The sequence below is a fragment of the Euprymna scolopes genome, chromosome 35 (genome assembly GCF_053919585.1).
Source record: "Euprymna scolopes isolate OS-2025 chromosome 35, ASM5391958v1, whole genome shotgun sequence".
Lineage (NCBI taxonomy): Eukaryota > Metazoa > Mollusca > Cephalopoda > Sepiida > Sepiolidae > Euprymna > Euprymna scolopes.
Window position 1 is genome coordinate 51,601,177 of NC_136516.1, and position 25,000 is coordinate 51,626,176.

The 25,000-nt window shown below is 30.5% G+C and overlaps 1 protein-coding gene across 3 annotated transcripts in view; it reads right to left on the reverse strand.

Moving 5' to 3' along the window:
* Positions 1–25,000, reverse strand: part of LOC145259859 (uncharacterized) — a 215,326-nt gene that overhangs the window by 81,309 nt on the left and 109,017 nt on the right. The window lies entirely within an intron of this gene.

Here is a 25,000-nt window from a genome sequence, read left to right on the forward strand (position 1 = left end):
GCTGAGAAGGTTGGTCAACAGATATAGCGATTTGGAAGCCTTGTGTTTCCCCACTATATCAATTCGCAATAAAACTCTCTCTCTCTCTCGCTATATATATATATATATATATATATATATATATATATATATATATATATAGCAGGGAGACTCGACGTTACCCGAATCTGAATTAGGATCAACAAATGCTCCACACTTCCAATACAGTTATGGTCATCAAAATCGATGAAATAACTTTTTTTTTCGATCGAATCGATTGATTTCTTGGTCTAGCAAGGTGCCCACCATGGATCAGCAAGAAGAAACTTCACATGTGACGAAGTTCACAATACATTGTTGCCAACATTTCACTCTAGAGAACCTGTTGTTGATTTTATAAAACATTTTTTATAGCATGTTTGCATTGAAGTTTAAATGCAAACTTACGTATCGTGCTTCAATTGTGCTCAAAACAAAAACAATCATTTCAAACCCACCTTTGCCTTATAAAAAAAAACTTATGCCAACTTTATGCGTGGAGCCTTTCTACTTGTGCGTTGATAAAACTTTTGAAATGCACTTGCGATATGAGGCTTCATCAGAGTGTTAACTTTGGGCAAATTCGAAATTCGCCTTCTCTAATGCATATATACATATATGACTTAAAAATAAATCTTATGAAATTAAGTTAATATACAAAAGTAAGATCTAAATTTATTTTTCTTTCTTTGAAGATTATAACGTTGGGAATGCTAACATTGCCCTGCTATTTATTGAAACCAACCGACAGCTCTTTTTAGTATCTTCGCTGTTCTCTTAAGTGCAATTGTTAGGATCTCTTTTGCACATGGTTCACCAGGCATATTAGTAAGGTAGGACTTTAGGTTCTTCTTCATAAGCCTTGTGGCACCTATAATAACTGATATCATTAATATCTGCCTGACGTGTCGCCCGAATGGTACGAGAGCATATATATATATATATATATATATATATATATATATATATATTACATACAGGTGATTCGTCAACAAACTGATTGCTTCGCTGTATCACAACTATTAAATGTGGCTAGACAAGCAAGGATTTAAAGCCGAGATCAGGACACGACCGTACATTCTACAGTCGACGAATTTAACTATTCGGCTGTTAAGCGCGTGCACGTGCTTAAGTGAAAAACGATACTTTCTACTACCGATGTGTGCTCCATTCGTTTGTATGATGTTCCATTTGTTCCCAAGCTTTTATCGATTTAAATATCAATTTCAAGCCTTTTTCATGAAGTAAGATCAATACAATTATCAAATGCTGACGTAATATGTCTTGGCCATGTTGGTCCACTGATTGGATTATTATTAGTAGTAGTAGCAATAGTAATATTGTCTGCTGCTACGTATGCAAACGTACACACACACACACACACACACATCAAGAAGGTGCATTCAAGATTTGTTAAAATAAAGCAAATCACTAAAGTCATAAATATGACGAGAAAAACAGCACAAGGAAATGCAGTGGGATTTTATGAGAAAAATTTAATTAGTCCTTTTTTATTGTAATAACTTGCAATCAAAAGAAATAATTGACGTCTTTAAAAAAGATAATTAAATCTTAATGTTTCTAAAATGGGACGCGTAATTTATTACAAATACATAATTTGATAGCGGGTTCTGGGAAATGAGGCAATTTGCACACTATCAATTATATATATATATATATGTGTGTGTGTGTGTGAGAGAGAGGAAATATATTGATAATCGAAAATTATATACTAGTGTTTATAGGGTTATTAATCAATTTGAAACAAGGAATACAATATAGTGTGGGGCTTATAAAAACTCAATATGGCAGGCTTTTCGAAGCATTCATAACTTTTACACACTATAATTGTATTCCTTACTTTCAAATTGATTAATAAATATATATGCGCCACTGTATATGTGTCAATATATTGTTCTCTAGTATATACTTCTTTCATACCTCTATCTCTCTCGCCTTATGAGAGAGAGAGAGAGAGAGAGTAAGAAATTAGAAATACAGACTAAAAAAAAGATTGGAGAAAATTAAACTACTACATTGATTCTTCAATATGGACTTTAACAACATCCCTATTATTAAAAGAAAAAACAACTTTTTGCCATAATAAAAATATTTTTTTAATTAACTGTTTTTTTTTTTTTCATATATTCTGTTTATGTAGATTATAATAATTTTTCTTTAGTATATATAGCAACCCCTACCTTAATTTTTTTTTTCAGTATTTAAATAAATTTTTGGGACACTTAATATGTATACAATCTCCCATAAGATTGATAGCAATATACCGCAATTTTCTTCTACGTAAAAAATATAATTGTGGTACGTTTATTTGACAATTCCTGGTCTTTATTATAATTATAATTATATATATATATATATATATATATATATATATATATATATATATAATGACGACTTATTCTCTTCTGGCGAGAGACATTTAGCTTCGAAATACATTGCCCTAAAACGGATTCTTCCTCATTTTCCCTTTCTCTACCCCTTATTGACTTGATAAGGTAATAAAGCCCCTATGTAACTTCACTCTTTATCTAATGATAATATATATATATATATGTATATATATATATATATATGAGAGAGAGATAAATGTTTGTGTACATAAATATGTGCGTGTGTGTGTTCGTATATTTATGTATGAAAAATTATAGACAAAACAAAATGCATACTTGCATATATAAATTTATTTGTCAATTCAATCAGAAAAATACATCGATGGAGGAGTGGATATAAATGTGTTTTATACCTAAGCATTTCGACGCCTAATGCTTCTCATAAAAAGAGATAGTGCTAAATAACAGAATGCAGTGCAACATATAGTTAAAAGGTATATTCGAAGAGAAATATTTTTTTAAAATCTTATATTTAAGGAGGTTGAGTTTGTTATAATAAGCTCAGTGAATATATAATATCACCTTCAGGGTATATATATTGTTAATTGCTATTTCAATCATCAAGAGTCAATTCACAATCATTTTTTTTTATAGGCGAATTTTTATATATGATAAATGTAAATATAAAATTTTGCTATATATTAAAAAAATAAATGATTGTTGATCGACTTTTTGTTTGTAACTGGAAAGAAAATTTACAATTTATATATATATATATATATATATATATGTGTGTGTGTGTGTGTGTGTGTGCGTGTGTGTGCGTACGAGTGAGAGAGAGGAGGGGAGGGGCGGTATATAATTCGGGTTTGACATGTTCAACTAATAAGCCTAAGGAGGGAGAAATTCTAGTCTTGAACATTTGTTTCGCAGTTTCACGACTTGTATAAGCTTCGGCGTTGTTCAATTGTTGAAATAATTATACATACACACACACACACACATATGGCTTATTAACTGATTGACCGGTACTTATTATGAAAGGGTCGATTGTCAGTCGGGCTTTTAAAAATAGAAGTACAAAAAATGGACGCGAACAGCTCGACGAAATGAAAACAAAGTCCAATGTTTAATCTAAGCAATTTCGTGACTTTTCGCCATTGCAAAACTCTTTTTTCTTAATTGCATATTATATTTTCTTTTTTATACACGGGTAGACGTACTTGCAGAAAAAAACTATGTCGACAGAAATACCCAGCGTCGTTTCGTGTATTCGAAATATGTAGGACTGAATTCACGACCACCCCCACCATATATGACTATGGACGGAGGAAGTACAAGATATATTGGTATTCTCAAAAACACTAATTTCTCATCGGTATACTGATGCTTTTTTTTCCAGTGTATCGTGCAATTTTAAATTTTTACCAGGATTTATTTTGGTTCTTGTCCAAAATAACCCTTACTTAAAAAAATAAATAAAAGTCTGAATTTTTCTATGTATATGTACCAAATAAAAATATCATATTCCAAAAATCATGTCAATTTATCAAGTAGTTTTATTTTAATAAAGAAGTTTATTTATGAGCGATTAATGAAAAATCGCAGTCATTACAACATAAATTACATAAGTATGAATTACTGTTGAGTTATCTTCCTTGTTTTTTTAGATCGTTTTCAAAACAGCAGATGAGATAATTTCCTTCTCATTTACTCATAAAATTTGATATTCTTATTTAAATATAAAAATACGTGATTTCTGGAATACGATATTCTCGTTTTGGCACGGGTGCGTACATCATACAGATTGTTTTGTTTTTCTTTTAGTATTTTTGTTTTTAATATAGGGTTATTCTAGACACGGACCTTTAATTGTTTATATCTAGAATTTGTTTATTATTTAAATTGCTTCACTGTAGATTGGTAGAATTCAGTCGAAGATTTACCTGTTTATTATTACATTTATTCGTCCAAATATTAACATATTGCCCCTTGAGCTACATGGATTACGGTGAGTGTCATTTATAAGAAAGCAGCTAGGCTAGGGAGTTGGGAAGTAAGAACTAGGAAAACAGTACGAGATTAGTTTGATTTTGTTCATTTAGTGTTAGAAGTAAGACGTTAAAAATCTGTCAAGATTACTGATTACGGTAAAAGGCGATTGGATGTGACAATGGCCGAAACGTTAATATTACAAGATTAGGAAAACGGTTGGAATCATGTAAAAATATGGTACATTTCAGATGTTTGCCCTATTAATTTTGTTTATTCGTGAAGTTTTTAACAATTACCTTTCTATATTTCGACACCGACGTCAAATATGATAAGCCCTGAAAATCGGTTAAAATTCCGACCGCGAGGGAAAGTGGGAAGGAGGCAGGCACAGATATCGGAAAAGGGAAAAGGCAGCAACAAGATTATGATAGAGAGAGAGAGAGTGAGAGAGAGAGAGAGAGTGAGAGAGAGAGAGAGAAGAAAAAGAGATAAAAATACTGTTTAGGTAGGGGTGAGATAGGCAGGAGTTTGTGACTCTTTGGTTTTGTAATAAAAATAAATTTGTGAGAGAAAATTTAAGACTTTGGTCTGGAAGATATATTACGATAATAATTGAAGGTTCACACAAACACACACATACGCACGCACGAGCGCGCATGTGTTTAAAAAAGGGAAAAGCACGAACAGAATTCCAAAGATTCTTTACCAAATATAAAATATTTATACAAAACGTTCTGATACATATACGAGATGGTTCATATATCAAATTAGTGGATAAACCTGTTGACAAATTAATAACGCAAACATCTCTAAAATGAACCAATAGCTCGGTCGTGAAAATGACGTTTTACCCAGAAATCGAGGTCATTTCTACGGCCGAAATAGCAGAAATGCGTTTACGTTATTATTTTAATCAGACTGGTTACACCTTTATTCACTAATTCCATCACTTTAAGTAAGCATTCCATTAATGAGAATTTCAGAATCATGATACTTCCGTCGATTTTAATGTATAAGGTCCGCCACAACGACTAAGTTGTTCCGAAATCCAAAATGTATTTGTCTTTAGTAATGAAGGTTTTGTACAGAACCAACAACTCTTTTTGGTACAACCGTTAGCCTCAGTAAGTGCAATGGCTGCCAAAAGACAAAACAAAGAGTAAATGTCAGGTTTTACATCAGTTTTCCTTCTAGATGCATGTCTTAGCGAACAAGGTTTTATCTAACACAGTATGTTAAACACGACCCCAGATACCAACCTGAAAATTTCTACGCCCCGGCGCGGTACATACAACGCTTAAAATTTCAAAATGGTCACCCCATGTGGTACTGGCCAGACTCAGCATTGCTTAAATTCGGTGGTTTGGCGAAACCCGGTGCGTCAACGTGGTTGTGCCGCATATTTTCTTATATTTTCAGAATACGTACATATTATATGCATATGCACGTGTGTATACCTAAACTTATATATGCATATATGCAGAGAAAAATGATAATTTATTAATTAATCTTATATATATATATATATATATATATATATATATATATATAGGGTGTCTAAAGAGTCACTGAAGAGTTTTGAACTTAAATAGATTCTTTATTTTTTAGGATATATCTCTTTAATTTTAACACAATCTGAATAAGATATTGGCAATTATTTTTGAAGTGCAAAGTTTGAAGAATCTTTATTAAAAATAATGTATTTTAACTGTTTTCGATTTTCAGCTTCGCATATTTGTGCTCTTTCAAAAAAATTAATCATGACAGAATCCCTGGATTGCAATTGGACTCCCTTATTTCGTTCATGTTTTCCTTCTATTCTTGTAGGGTTTGGGATTTGACGTTTCGAGGTCGGTCATCTCGCGGAACGAAACAAGAGAGTTAAATCGCATTCTAGAAATTCTGCAATCCGTCATGGATGTTTTGGAAAGAGCACAAATATGCGAAGCTGAAAATTGGCAACATTTAAAAGATATTATTTTTCATAAATAAACTTTTTTTTTAATTTTATATTTAAATAAAACAAAAATCAATGTCTTAATCAGATTGTGTTAAGATTATAAAAAAGATATCATCAACAATAAAAAATCTATTAAAGTTCAAAATCCTTTAGTGATTTTTGGACACTGAATGTCCTTATAAACTCGAAAATCTTTTTCGGCATTTGGAAAGGGAATCCTTAATTTAATCCACAGGGGTAGCTTGATTGTGTCTCATAGCCGATGGCCGGGAAGAAATCTTAAGTAATTCTTAATTGTATGTTGTGTGTCGCCTGTAAAGAGAATCGAACCTCCAAGTCACTTACACCAATCAGTGTGTCAAATAAAAATATTTTTTTTTGCATCTTTTTCATTGCACCACGGATTTATTTGGTTTAATCATTATCGGCAGCTTGCCGAATATACCATTTACAATTTCCATTTCAGAGAAAGTTTCGTTAGTTTACAAAAAAAAAAAAAAAAAAAAAAAAATGCAAAATTACACATAAAGAATTTTTTAAATGCCGAATAGTAACAAAAATAGTAGATATACTTGTTAGTATGTAGGTAAGTAATTACAGGTAATACCAATTATTCTTTCGAATGTAATGACGCGAATAGGTAGTTAAAAAAGAAGAGGAAGGAAAGCGCTGGCTTTGAGCCGGGAAAACACCTGAATTACTTCTTAGCTCATACCTATATGTCTTACCTGAGGAATAAAGGTATTATTAAAATAATTATCAATTGCTTCACTACAAGGTGTTGATATTTTTGGAGAAAGCTTTCTTGTATGTAATTGAAATTACTTATCTGTAATGTCTAACTACTTGCGTTCAGGTTACGATATACTTACAAATTGTCTTATACCTACTTTCTGAGGAATGAGGGGTGGGTCGACGGTAGAGATCAGTAAATTATTCATTGTTTTTTTGTCCTTCAGATTAGCATATTGAAGACATTGCCAAGCCTGCTGTAAAGAAGGTGAGTTCCCTCTTCTGCACTAGTAAATGACTCACACCAGAGAGTAGTCTATATTTTTACAAAGTCACAATTCTCCCATGCATGTAATATTGTTGAACACCTGTGCTAGTGCATCAACCACTTACCTCTGACTTTCTAAAAAAAAAAAAAAAGGTGGGGGAAGATTTAATAAGTCCCTCACTGTCGGCAAAACTGAAACTCTCTTCCCATCGCTGCAATGTTGCATTACCGCTTTCCAAGTAATTTAACGGAATGTGCTCTGATGAACTCCTACTACTTGTGTCCCTTCGTCGCACATAGTGACTAACACAAGAGGCAGCAAAATCCTATGCTTTTACTGTTGAGGTCCCTAGATGTCACAAAGCCTTCTATTCTAATAGTTTCTTACCGCAGACTGCAAGACTTTGGAACTTGCTTCTCTGTGTGTAGGTATAAGAAATTTAAATATAACGCGATAAGATATATCTCGCTGTCTAATTTCACACACTCCCCTCACATAAACTTTAACGTTTTATTACTATTAACGTTTACTTAACGTTGGAGTTAACCGTATAACTACATTCCAAATATCTTTTTACCAAATTCTCTCAACATTCTAATATTGCAGCACATTTTTTACAGATCAGTTTAGGTACGCAGAAACAATCATATTATTGTGTCAATATCAAATATTTTCATGCGCATATTCTTCAGAAAAAATAGAATGTTTTTCTTTACGGCATAGAAAGAATTATGCATGTCAACTGGAAAAATGAAATTCCATAGAAGATTCAGTATTGCGTAGGTACCTCAGCCAATATCTTGGAACATATTAATCAATCGTATATTACTAAATAGTAACTGAATTCTGTCTAGATTCCTTATTGGGGGAGTAGTATCTCCACAGAAGATCCACGAACGAATCTGTCCTGGTTTTGGATAACAGAAACAGCTTCACGGTAAACAGCTGTTCTCCGTTTTCTATTCAACAATTTAAGTCAAGACTTTTTTGTAATTTCCACAGTTATATAAGTTATTCAACATTTCATAATCATCGATTTTCTAGCAAAGAATATCGTTATGCAAGGGTTATGTTTTCGATATGTTCAACTTAGGAATACTAAGAATTTGAATTGCATTTTTTTAAATTTCAGTTTAGTACTCTTATAAAACACTCCAAGATTGTGTGTGTATATATATATATATATATATATATATATATATATATATATATATATATATATATACACACAAATTATTTAATTAAAAACAATACATATTTCAGAATGGTACCATGATCTCAGTAAAATGGGTAGGATTTTATATAATGTGTAGTTTAGCTCTGGAAGTCTCATGATGAGTGCTTAATTATTGATTTCTACATACCATACAAAATACTTTATATATATATATATATATATATATATATATATATATATATATATATATATATATATATTAGTGTTTGTGTGTGTGAACATAAAAAGAATCATTAAAAAATATTTTAAATGTTTAAGCAACAGAATTGTTTGTTTTTTTTAACAATTCTTGCTTATCTACTTGTGTGCGTGTGGATACCTCAATATACACACATACATAGATACATGCATGCATAGATGTGTGCGTATGTATATTACTAATGGAGATTTTGTATCTGTTTGAAGCTGAAACAATATTCTTTCAATCCTCAAATCACAAGAGTGGGAGAGTAGTGCACTACTTGTTCTATTACCACACAACCACCTTTCCGGGGTTTACCTTAGTCGGAGAGAGTGTCGTGTAGTGTCGTTTCTGTATATTTTCATTCTTTTGATTAATCTAGAAAAGAAAGAAAACCGTGTCACTCAATAAACGCTCTCGTCATACTGAGGCGTGACAATCCATCCGTGCAAGACTGTTTCGCTTGCACAACAGACGAAACAGCTTCCAAACCGAAATCGTCCCAAATTCGACACCCATTTCCCGCCACACCCTAAATAAACATTCACGTTCACCTTAAAACATCTACCCACCTTAGACATGGCCCCCCGGATTTCGGCTTTGAAGCATGATCGAAACAGCTAAGAGGTCGGCTTAAGCGTGCAAGTTGCGTTAATAGTCAGAGTTCAATCCCAGTTAGTGATAGAGAGACGTCATACGTATACAAGGTAATGGAACGTGTTTAAGTGCCAGAGAATTAAAAGTTGTAATTAAGAAAATTATGCATATATCCATACACATAGGTAAATATGTATGTATACATACATCTAAATACATATTCACATACATAGATAAGCGCATATATTCACATAATTAGATAAATATTTACCCACAAAGTAAATACACAACCGCATACATATCCGTAAATATATACTTATAGAAATACATATTAACAAATACACATATATACCTGCTTTTATAGATACACACACACACACACACACATACACACACATATATATATATATATATATATATATATATATATATATATATTATACATTCATACACACTTAATGTTTGTATCGTTGTTGGTTCAATCTGGCTTATAAAATATGTGCGAGCAGATGCACCGGCATACCGTATAGGCGCGCCTCGCGTAAATAGTGATAAACTAAACTTTTCTCAGAGAGAAAATAAAGCCTGGGAGTGTGGCCATACTTTAGCTTGGCAGCAACGAAACCATTGTGAACTGATTGTCGAGGATACATTCTCGACTGATACAATTAACACCTACTCTCGCTGTGTTACATATGTCTATAGGTTTTTAAAAGTTTTCATTCTGTAATGTAAAGACTCAATTACAGTCTCTTAATATGATCGATATATAATATATCTATACATATAGATATTTAAAGATTAAATATATATATATATATATATATTTAATCTTTAAATATCTATATGTATAGATATATTATATATCGATCATATTAAGAGACTATATATATATATATATATATATATATATATATATCTAGAAAGAGAGAGAGCGAAAGAGAGATCAACACACATACATATGTGTGAGTGTTTGAATGCAGTATTTGATTATCTTCATTTTTTTTTCTAAAAGCTAATTCTATCTAAATTAGGAATAACCGACGCGAATCAATATTTAATACGAGATTCGATTGAAGATAATCGGTTCTAAGTGATAAAATCATCCAGAAGTGCAGAAATTCGATTAAAAACTCATCTAGTACTTCCAATAGTACTACCAACACCTGAACCTTTTAAAGCATAATTAACTCCACGCCGTGAACCTAAGCCAAGATGTGATGTATTTGGTCTATATGAAGAATGATACATGATTTACTTTTAGTTTAAAACAGTATGTAAGCTGACATTTTTATCTATACTATAAATACTATCGATAATAATACGAATACTATTAATTATACAACTGTTATTACTACATAGCCTCGGTGCCCGGAGCCCCGGGTGTTTGGAGGTGTGTGTTCAGCAAAAAAAAAAAAAAAGTGGTGGTAGGCAGGCAGGCTCGAACCCGTACCGCGAAGGAGGAAAAGAACGTAAAAAAAAAAAAAGACCTGACATCTTTGCTGTTGCGCTCACCGCCAAACCGGAAGTGGCGTAGGTTTAATTTAAGGCTAGACAATCGAAAAAAGTAGATGACTTTAGAAAATGTAAGCGACTCCCCCCCAAAAAAAAAAACGAGCTCTCCCTGCAGAAAGTACCCAGTTGATGGTGAAAAAATTAATGTTTTTAGCCAACTATTCGATATTTGTCGTCCGAAGGATCGCGCTTCAAAACGCGGAAAGTTAAAGGCAGACATACAAACATACATACATACGTTTAAACAGACAGGTAAGTTTTATATTATAGATAATTCACAAACTTAATATTAATATACGTTGGCTTGCCAGGTGATCATGAGTAGCGTCAAAATTATTATATTACGACTAATGGGGGCGTAAAATACGCTTAAAAATGATATTTTAATTTGTCTAGAGGTCGTATATATTATTATAGGGTCATAACTTCAAAAGTAAAAAAAGTATTTGGGTGCCATCAGCTAGAATCGAAACCGAAGTATTCAAGGCCGGTGACGTTGCACTGTACTTACGTAACGCGCATATAAACCGATTAAAATGATAATTTAAAATGAGATGAATGTACTGATTTAAAAAGAGATGAATGTACCGATGTAAGGTTTAACGACTTTTCCAAGTTGAACTCATTTTTGACTGTTTAAAAACAATTTTAACCATCTAAAAGGCCCATAAAAGAACGGACCGTATAAAATTCAATCATTTCAGCCCCCTAGCGCTACTCTGCGACTTTTAATTCCGGAGAGATGGAGTTTAAAAATATGGAGACAGACATATAGCAGTTTATATATTAGAGTAGTATTACTAACGAGGGAAGTGCTAAATGTTTTGCAATATCGAGATAAGCAAAAATACTGGAATCTTTGGAGACTTGCTGAAATTCAGATTCCAATTATATACATTAGAAAATCCAACATCTGTAACTCTGCTGTTGGTTGTCTGCATGATGACGAAATGGTCCGTAAAGAACTGGATCCTTTTAAAAGTGAGTAAACAAATGGTCACTAGATAACAATTTTCTATTCTTTATACCACACACACGCGCGAGCGTGTGCGTGTATGTGTGTATGTGTGTACGTGTGTACCTGAGTGTGTGTGTGAAAAAGTGTCGGAAGAAGTAGACAGACAGCTGTTAAAACCGAAAACGATAGAAAAGAAAGGACTAGAGAAAGGAAGAGAGAATGACGAAAACAACAATGGAGACTGCGAGAGGGACAGGCACAAACAGAAACTCAGAAAAAGAGTGAGAAACAAATACAAACAGGAAGAAAAAGAGGATGAACAAGGGCAGAGAGAGAGAGAGAGAGAGAGAGAATGGAACAGCAATAAAAGGGAGAGAAAGAGATAGAGAAGAAGAGGGACAGACAGTGCGCGATAAGGGGCAGACAGAAAGAAAAAGAAAGCGAAACAGATGTATTATAATGACCATCGTTAACGGCGAGTCTCACCACTAAAACATGTGTTAACGCTACTAAATGGCTAGTTACTAAGTTACTAAATGAAATTGTCGTTTATCGTCATCCTTGTGATGTGACTAATTTTTGGTGACAACTCCAAAACAGAAAATAACAGCCGCTATTAGTCGCCCAACGACCTTAGTAACCTCCATTCACCAGTCGATCGTAAACGACGACACATTTACACCGAGTTTGCCAGTTCGAAGCAGTGACGAGCCTATAACTATCACGATTGCTTTAACTACTTTCTCTTTTTCTTCCAGTCGTAAACACAACTGCACATTTGTTAAGCATCGCTCCATAGCACTTAGTTCCACATCTAATCATGTGACTAAACATATAAAGTATTACAAAATCTCAACCCTCCATTCCATAATAAAGACCAGTGTAAATTTATTCGCATATATATATATATATATATATATATATATATATATATATATATATATATGTGTGTGTGTGTGTGTGTGTGTAGGAAAACATAACACGCACATCAATTTGTTGTTTTCTTTTTTAATTATATATATATATTTGTTATTATATGCAAATATATATATATATATATATATATAAAATGCTGTGATATAAATAAAATGTGAATACACAATATATGAAAAGCAGAAAGAACTATTAAACATAGAAAGACACTAATAAAAAGAATCGAAACAATGATTTAGTTATATATAAAGATATATATATATATATATATATATATATATATATATATATACACACATACACACACATATATATATATTCTATCTAACTATATATTATGTAAATTGAACTGTATGTGTGCGAGTTTGTTCCCTTGGGACTCTTAAGCAACTTGGCCGATTCCTTTTAAATTTTATACAACTATACTTTATATGACTGACAGTGTTCTTAGATAGGTTTTGTGTCGGGATGTTTTTGTTAGGTATCGATAATCGAAAAAATCACATTAAAGATGGAACAGGCGATTCTTATTAAGTAAACAGCTTATACAGGCTAACATCAAAAGTGCGTTTGAGAAGTTTCATTACCGCACAAGAAAAAAAGTCTGACATATAGAATCAACAGTAGGTTATTTGATATGACAGTGATGTGTTCGAAATTCATGTTTCTGTTTAGCGTGCAATTGAAGTATGATACTTAACTTTTACATTTTTAATTTTAATGTCAGCCTTTCTACATAAAATAATTTTATAAAATCACCAGTATTTTCTCTACAGTGCAATGTAAGCAACAATGTATTGTAGACTAATTCACTGCAGGATGGCATGTAAAGCTTCCTTCCTGTTGCACGGCAGTAGGTCCCCAACTAAAGCAGGTAATTATTCGTGTTAATTTTTTTTTTTTTTTTAACATGCGAATTCACTGGTTTCAGTGATAATAGAACATGTATGGGTTAAACATTCGTTGATACATATCCAGTCCCAAGCAACATCGCGTCTCCCTGCTAGCATATATAAGTACATGACATTATATATATATATATATATATATATATATATATATATATATATATATATATATATATATATATATATATATATATAAAGTACATGACTGTATATAGAATTTCAAGTAAATAAAACTAATAAAATTATATAAGGACACAAAAATATTCAAAGTGTTTAAATCTATTCATGATTTGAAGTAAATCTTATATACGAATATATTTAACTAAACCATTATTTAAACATACGTAAACATAACTATTTATAGAATTCTACTTCAATGTTTAACTAATTTTATATAAGTCGCACTAATTATTTTTCAGAATTTTTTTCAACAGTGGTCAATACACAAATAATGCTTAGTCGGAGCATGCAGACGTACTTATGATAAGGAATTTATAACATAAGTTTCTCTCTCGCTCACTGTCTCTACATATATATATATATGTGTATATTATATAAATTAATGTATTATATATATTTTTTATCTATTAAATATATTATAAAAATAAGTTCTATATATTTATTATGTATAATATAAATGAATATTATATACATATATCTACACATATCTACGCACATATATATACATCTCTATACTGATATATATACACATACATATACACACATCTATAGATATATACACATACATATACACACATCTATACATATATGCACATACATATACACACATCTATACATATATATATACACATACATATACACACATCTATACATATATATATACACATACATATACACACATCTATAATATATATATACACATACATATACACACATCTATAATATATATATACACATACATATACACACATCTATAATATATATATACACATACATATACACACATCTATACATATATATATATACACATACATATACACACATCTATACATATATATATACACATACATATACACACATCTATACATATATATACACATACACACATCTATACATATATATACACATACACACATCTATACATATATATATATACACATACACACATCTATACATATATATATATACACATACACACATCTATACATATATATATATACACATACACACATCTATACATATATATATATACACATACACACATCTATACATATATATATATACACATACACACATCTATACATATATATATATACACATACACACATCTATACATATATATATACACATACACACATCTATACATATATATATACACATACACACATCTATACATATATATATACACATACACACATCTATACATATATATATACACATACACACATCTATACATATATATATACACATACACACATCTATACATATATATATACACATACACACATCTATACATATATATATACACATACACACATCTATACATATATATATACACATACACACATCTATACATATATATATATACACATACACACATCTATACATATATATATATACACATACACACATCTATACATATATATATATACACATACACACATCTATACATATATATATATACACATACACACATCTATACATATATATATATACACATACACACATCTATACATATATATATATACACATACACACATCTATACATATATATATACACATACACACATCTATACATATATATATACACATACACACATCTATACATATATATATATATATACACATACACACATCTATACATATATATACACATACACACATCTATACATATATATACACATACACACATCTATACATATATATACACATACACACATCTATACATATATATATATACACACATACACACATCTATACATATATATATACACATACACACATCTATACATATATATACACATACACACATCTATACATATATATATACACATACACACATCTATACATATATATATATACACATACACACATCTATACATATATATATATACACACATCTATACATATACACATATCTATACATATACACACATCTATACATATACACACATCTATACATATCTATACACATATACACATCTATACACATATACACATCTATAGACATATACACATCTATAGACATATACACATCTATACACACATCTATACATATTTAGACACATATACACATCTATACACATATATACACATCTATCTATATGCACATCTATCTATATACACATCTATCTATATACACATCTATCTATATACATATACACACATATCTATACACATATATACACACACACATATATGTGTGTGTGCGAGTGTATAGGTAGGTAATGTATATGTGTGTGAGTTTGTATTGTATATGTGGTTAGTCGTGTACATATACATAACTTTAGCTCTTTGAATTGATAATTAAATGAACAAAAATATGCCGACATTACTTATTTATATATTTTTAAAGACCTGATTTTTATGGCCGACAGGTTAGAAGGCGAAGAAAAGAAAGAGAATAGAATGGTTGTTATAGCTATGTATAATTATTCCTTCATTCACGTGTTGTCCCCGCCTCCATTTACTAGGAACAATACAATATTTCCCCAGAGAACTGAGAGAAATTTACAAGTATAACGAAGCCTTCTTCTTTGAGGGAGAAGAGAAAATGAGATACCTTTATCAATTCATTGTCTACATTTCTTTCATAATTCGTAACAAAATAAGAGAGTGGGCGAAATGTTTACTGATGTTATAACGTTAGATTACCATATAATCAATAGCTTCTTTGTGTGTGCGTATATATATATATATATATATATATATATATATATATATATATATATATATATTAGATAAACAACGTAATTGTTCATGCTTAATAAAGAACCAATCTGAAAATATTGCTACATAAAGATATGTATACTTACTTTTCTATATCTATCCAGTAGTGTTGGGACGATTAATGGGATTCGGAAAAATCGGAATATTTGAGGGTATCGGAATCGGTATCGGAAACGGAAAAATTTGTCCCGATTTTCCGATGCCAAAAACGATTCTTTTAATTGTCTTTTTTATTTGATTTTGTTTAAAGCTAAATCTTCAATTGCTAGTGATAATGATAAACTAATACATATTTATTGATTTTAACCCACGAGTGAAATAAAATCGTCCCCCACATCTATATATTTACGTTTAGGAAAATATTTGCACATTTAACATATGTGGTTTTACGGTAATCAGAGAAAAAATACAATTATATAGTTAAATATTTAGATATTTGCAAAGAATTGGAATCGAAAATTGTATCGGAACGGGAATTTAGTACGAAACCGGTAAAACTATTGGAATTATCCAATCACTACAACACATAAATATATTGAAAATAATCTCTTGCTACTGATTTGCTTGTACGAATTTATATTATATATATATATATATATATATATATATATATATATATATATATATATTAAAGTAGGAAATTGTATGTGCTATGTCCGATCATCCGAAGTGTAGCGTCATATACAGCAGTTTTTTTTTGTTGTTTGTTTTTTTTTAGTTTTTCTTTTATTTAAGGTTTGGTGAGAATGAATGAGGTCAGGTTATCTGCCCATGATGATATTTTCAAAAATATTTTATATATTTATGCATTAACGTACATTTTTAAACGATTACAGATAAAGAAAAAAGATGTCGGTAAATTTGTCGCCATTTATAAATAGGTTTTCTAACAAATAAATATCTGCTTATAGATGTAATAAGTACAGATACCCATACAATATATACATACATATACACACACGCACATTATATATATATATATATATATATATATATATATATAATATAAAGCTGAACGTCTGCGTGTGTGTGTGTGTGTGTCTAGTCACGAATAGGCTCCTATATGATTGACTATTATAGAAAACTGATCACATATAATGATAGATGTATCGAGACACAGGAATGGGTATGTTTGATCTGGCATAATGATGATTCATTAAAATTGTGGGGTCTACGTACGCGTTTGGTCCACAAAGTATGGAAATAAAAAATTTAAAAAAAAAAAAAAACGTTTACAAGTGTTTTTGATATAGATGTACATAATAATACTTTGATAAGTATGGTGTAACTTAAATAGGGATGGTATAATAAAATTGTGGGGTCCGTGTTCGTGCCTGGCCTCCAGAGAATGGAAATAGGCACAGACTTTAATAAAGACGGATAATCACGTTGACACACCGGTTCTCGTCAAATCACCGAAGTTAAGCAACATTGAGCCTGGCTAGTACGAGATGAGTGACCATATGGGAATTCTAGGCGCTGTATGTGCTTTCCGCTTATATCGGCATTGTTTCCAGTCGTCCTGAACCTCCACTTGCCACTGGTATTCAACAATGTCGAATCAGGAGAGGTGTGGTTGGAGATTGTGCAACTCTTGCCACAAAAAAATTTCCGCGCAGGCACCCTTACTGTGAGTATCCATGGCCTTTCAAAACTGAAGGAAGCCTTTATATATATATATATATATATATATATATATATATATATATATATACACACACACACACACACACACACACACGCATGCATTTATACACAAAGAAAAATTAAAGCGTTTTCAAAGGAACTTATGAGTGAATTCTTTTCACGTTTGTTTTTTTTTAAATAATAGTACATTATATACACGCATATGGGCACTTGTACTTATTTATGCAAATAAATATCCATGGACATGTCATATATATTATAGATATGCGCATATGTTTTGTATCATTTAATTGTATACAATTGTGTTTTAACTATTCTCAAATTTCGATGCAATAAATTAAGATTTCAGATTCTGTAACATAATTGTTTATACTGCGCATTTGTATATATTTACGCACACACATACACATATATACGTGCAAACACGCACACTCATATATGTGTATATACACACACTAATTTACGCAAGCACAGAACGCACACACACACACACATATATATATATATATATATATATACACACACACACATTTACGCACATATATTTACGCAGGAAACGCACACAAATTCATATACACATAATTACACAAATTTATATTCACATATATAGGAAAAGAGTAACCATTTAACTTGTTGATTTAACGTTTCGAACATATTTTTTTAGTTTTAATTGCTTTTCACGTCGTTCTCGTTAGTTTTGACATGTGTATGCAATGATGCCTTTCTTGCTAAATATTGAAAACATTAATAAATATATTAAATAACGTTCATTATGTATATACTGTTACGCTAAATTTCGAGTATTTGGTTAATTATCATTTGACGTCGGATTAGTCCTGTCTTGAGGGACAGGATGGAAAGCAAGTAAACCGGTACAAAATCTCATCAATGTAGCTCTTCGTATGAATAAATAACATTTAAATACTAGATGTTCCGTATCCGGCATTGCCCGTCCGTGCTCTTATTTTTATTTCCAGATTTTTTTTTTTTTTTTTTTTTTTGCTATGCAGCTTCCTTTCTTTTAACAAGGATTTTGCAAATTTTGAGTTTTTAATAAGAATTTAAAATGAATTTCAGTTTTCACAAAATTTTTATCATTATCATTGTTATCAAATAAGTTTAATCTCCATTACTAAAAATCATAAGACGTAAAAAGTGTTAATACTTGAGGATTTGTACATCATTTCAAATACTTATGAGAGAATGCTACTCTTTTGTCACTTTATTTTTACATAATATACGAAAGAAGAAATTATAAAATTTTGCCTACGCGGAATAAGTGTGTTCTGAAAGAAACTACTGTTAAATAAATATGTGTTTAGAGGAATAGACAAGCGAAAAATAAACTAGTTCGAATCAAACATCGATATGTCAGCTGTATTGTTATTTTGACAGGCTTCAGAAATAAGTGAGCCTATAACTTTACCAACTACGATTCACTTGAGATTTTTATATCTCTGACAAAAAATAGGAATGATTATTAAAATAATTTTAAAACCGCTTGAGGAGAACCCATAAATTGTTTTCCAAGAAATAAAAAAAATTGTTTTCTTAAATTTCTAAACTCTTTCGTTCTCTCTCACTCTCTCTTAATATACATATGTATATATATATATATATATATATATATATATATATATGTGTGTGTGTGTGTGTGTGTGTGTGTGTGTGTGTGCGTTGATTTGTGTGCCAAGATTTCAAACGGTGAAATATTGATATAAATAATAGAATTCCCACAGATTTCGCCAATATAATCGCCGATGGTTCTATTCAATTACTTATTTTAATTCGCCTGGATCTTGACGCAAATATAAATTTATTTTCACTTAGGGAATGCTAGCAAATATGTTTCCGTTTCTCTTATGCGATTATAATCTGCGATACTAAACAGCCTGATTTGTTTCGTTATTTATTGCTTTCTATTTTATTATCAAACCGCTTTTATATATATATATATATATATATATATATATATATATATATGTGTGTGTATATATGCACACACATGTATACATATACACACATACTATATATATATATATATATATATATAAGCAGCATTGATTTTCTTTATGGCATATTTCATTAAATAAAATAGAATTAATAGACAAAAACGTGTATATTCGATTCTTTTCAGGTTCTGAATAACAGCATTCACTTCTGGCGGAAATTAAGTGATCTAATCACCATATTTATCATAGGGATAAATTTATCTAACTGGTTTTGAACAATTTATAAAGTTTTTTCGTTCTCTTCAATGGTTAATTATTTATCCTTTTTTTTCCATTCGTTTCCATTTATATATATATATATATATATATATATATATATATATATATATTACGAGCGTCGTCGCCCGAGTCTCTACGTTCATGTAGATATATAAATTTTCGTCATTTTTTTTTATCAAATATTGTAATTAGAATTTTTAAAATGAAATTTAAATATGCATTTTAAAATTATTAATCAAACTATTTTTTTTTATAAAGTATGAGTACTTATGTTATATGAAATTGATAAAATTTATCTACGTAAATGATTTTGAACATTTTCAAGGTTTTTATCTATATTTGCTAACAATTTTAACACTTTTTAAATGCCTTTAATTTAATAATGCTTCCAGATTATTGCTCTATTACGAATGTTCGCGAACGAATTTTTTTTTTTAATTCTAAATACTTTATGCAATTCTTATACAACTCAACAAAAGCTCTATTTTATTCTTTTCATCTTAAACTAACTAACAACTGGCAGTTGTTTTCTTTGTAAAAATCAGATATATTTATGCATGTCACAAATTATCTGTGCGAGAACGTCATATAATACGATTTTTCTGAATTTTAGAAAAACATTACAAGGTACTTTCAATGTAAAAATATTTGTACAGAAAATATGTGATTTGGATTCTACATTATTTTTAATGGAGCGGTATTTTGTTTCTGTGTGTAATATAAAAATATAGTTATTGTAAAAAAATAAAAATAAAAATTTACTAAAATCAACGCAACAGATCTAAATTTAAAACTGTGTGTGTGCATATATAATTATTTTCTCAGCCAGACAACGTCGCTGCTCACAAGAGCCAATGAGCTTGTGAGCTGCGACGTTGTCTGGCAGGAACACATCCTGAAGGTTATATATATATATATATATATATATATATATATATATAGTGTACAAAAATGATTTTACATGCTTTATAGGTAGTGTTCCTTGTAATTGGTCTGCAATAATTTCAGTGACTACTGAATAGTTTTTTTTTTTACATAAGGGTATTCCAAATCGTCTATATATCAGCGCTTTTCATCAAGGTCACAAAGAGGTTTCACGAAAGCGTCAAGATATTGTATTTTTCATTAGGATTAAAAAACACCAATTCTTTTTTTTTGTTTTTAAGTCCATATAATATTACGTGATTTTTAAAAATTAATCATTGCATTAATTTGCAATATAATTTAAAAATGCAATATTTCATATCGTTTGAAACCAGAAGTAAAATTCTGACCCCAATATAGTATTTTATTGGAGAATGGTTCGTTTTCAACTTTATTCTCAAAGAGGAGCAGTGAGAGAAGGGATTGTATCCTTAACTCGTATCTTCCTATCCTCTCTTTGCTATTAAATGGATCCCAATTTGAAGCTAGATGTAGTATATATATATATTCTTTTAGAAGCTACCCAGAACAGATTATTGTTGAATTAAAAACATTCTCAATAATAAAAAAAAACTCTTGAGGTTGTTCAACGAGCAACTCTATATTAATTAAATATAATTATATAATTTTTATCTACATAAAAGATATATACAGAATCAAAATATACTTTCCAACGTAGAGTCGATCAGAATTAAAACGTATAATTATTGCTTGTCTGCATTCTTTATCACATCAAACCATGCATATTGTCGTTTAGAAATTAACAGGCTAATTTCTACAATTGTGTCCAACAGCGGACTGCATGGAGTTGACCATTGAGATGTCGGTTCACATTATATGTAAACTTCTGTGGGTTAATACAGTCAAGGAAGCAGTATACTGGGAGTAACTTCCAAAATTTATCAGTCCGGGTGATGGGACTAATCAAGTATAAGACTAACCGACATCAAGTAGTCTCAACTGTGAAGGAGTGGGATTTTGCTGGTTCTCAGATTAGTCGGAATTATAGACGTTGATGGAGGCACGAGTGTGATGAGCTCAGAGCACATTCCATTAAAGCACTCGTAAAAGAGCCACAAGAGTGTGAGATTGCGGCGATGGGACAGTGGTTTGGGGTTTGCCGACAGTTCAAGACCTATTATATTTGAGACACTTTTTGGAAACATGCCTAAAAGAGATAGAGAGAGAGAGAGAGAGAGAGAGAGAGAGATACTCGTTGTAGATGCACCAGCCCAAATGTGGCAACAATACTCCATGCATAAACGAAATTGTGACTTTGTAATATATATTAGGTTTTCTGATGAGAGTAATTTTCTAGCACAGTAGAGGGAGCCCGCCTTCTTTGCAGCAGCAGTGGCAAAGATCAAAATCTATTTGTTCCAATTCTTTTTGCCTGTAAATGTTAGACGGGAGTTTGATAGATGTCTATCAAGTAAGTATTATTTGTCTTGTCCATCGTTGGTTGAGAAGGTTTTTTAAAAAGAAAGAAGCTTAATCTTAGTAGCATTAAATGTTACCAATTATTTAAAGGGCCACTCCAATTATGATATTCGATGTTTAAAAAAATGTTATGATTAAATGTATTCAAAAATTCAATTTATACCCAAAAGGCACGCATGTTATTGCTTAAAATTTTTGTGGCAAAAAAAAGGTTTCCGTTAAAATCAGATAAAGTTGCCCAAGGCTTTCACATTTAATTGTTGGTTGGAACTTAAAAAAAAAAAAATTAAGCATAATATCTGTTTTGCTCTAGGCTATACGACAATATAATATGATGATTATGACTGATACAAAAAGGCATGTTAGCTGCAAGTAAAAGTCGTACAACTATAAATTATAGGGCAAAATTCAAAATGTAAATATTCACTTTGAATTATGTGATATTTATTAAAATGCTATAGAAGGTATTATCGTAGGTTTATAATAATAATAATTAACTATAAATTTAATGACATGGTGAAAAAAACAAACATCCCTGCGAAGCTATTGACAATATATATATATATATTATTACTAGCAGGGAAACGCTAGGTTGCCCGGGACTGAAGGAGGATCGTCAAATATACCACACTTCCAATACTTATACTTATCAAAATAGATAAAATCGCTCATTATTTAATGAAATTAAATGTCTGTTCGTAGTAAACAATGCAGTGTGATCTAAATTGCACTGTAGAGAACGTACTGTTATTTTATAAATTATTCTATGTAACAGCTTGAATTTAAGTGTAAAATGCAAACGTCAAGTATTATGGTTCAGTTGTGCTCTAAATAGAAAGTTTAATTTCGAACGTGCTTCTGTCTTATCAAAGGACCTAGTGTTGATTTTATACGCCGATACCTTGTTCGATTGTAAAACTTCATTGATGCACTTGTGATGTAAGGTGTTATATGCGTGTTAATTTTGGCCAAAATTGAACTGTTCTTCTTTATCTTATTAATGCAATGATCGATACTTATCGAAGGAATTTCAATAGAAAACCTAAGAACATTCTGAAACACAGTATATTTGTATTAATGTTCATAAATCAGCCCAGTTGTTTCGAAGTAAATAGAGAACAAGCTCAGACACACAGCCGAAGTGTCTTATATATATATATATATATATATATATATATATATATATATATATATATAATAGAACCCTGGCATACGGTGAACCTAGGATACAGTTTTTTTCAGGTTACAATGTGAAATACGATGTTTTTTCCTGTCCCTAGTTACGGCATTTACCCCGCCTTACGGTGTTATTTATAATGTTATAATATACTGTAGTTTTGTTTAAAAATTTTAATGCCGCATTCCGGGGTTCTACTATATAACAGTTTAAAGACATGTATATACACATATGTACATCATAAATTATATTTTTGGTTTTTACGTTTATCTATATATATATGTGTGTGTGTATGTATGGATACACCAATTTAGAATTGATTTTTCACTTAGAATCAAAAATCGATACTGAATGCATAATTACTAATTGATTAATTTTACTTTCATTGATTTTTTATCTAAAAAATAGTGAACAACGAAGAAATGATTATTTCCTGACCCTCTTTCTCTCGCCCGCTCTATCTTTTCGATTGGGATAAGTTGAAGGACGCCATGTTTGTTTATTTGAAAATTTTGATTAACTTTTAAATTAACGATGGATCACGTCTCATGACCATAAGTTTGAAACCGAAAAGAAGTTATATACATGCATACGCATATATATATATATATATATATATATATATATATAAATATATATATATATATATAAATATATATATATATATATATATATATATATATGTATACACATGCCTATATTATATGTGTGTGAGTACGTATACAAATGTGTAACTAAAAATGTTCGTTTAAAAATTGATAATATGCTAATGTAGAGTAAGTTACGCAAAAAGATTAGTGTTTAATTAGCGACTGCAATGAGCAGCACCCTATTATAAATATGTTTTTGTGGCTTTCTTCATGGAAATATTTGTCTCGACATAGATAAGTTTTTTTTTTTTTTTTTTTTTTTGCACAGTGATCACCACTTATCAAGGCCCGGAAGCCACTCAGGGATAAGGGTTATTGCAAGTACATTACGTTAGTGTGGAGATTTGATGAAGTGTTTACTTAAGGG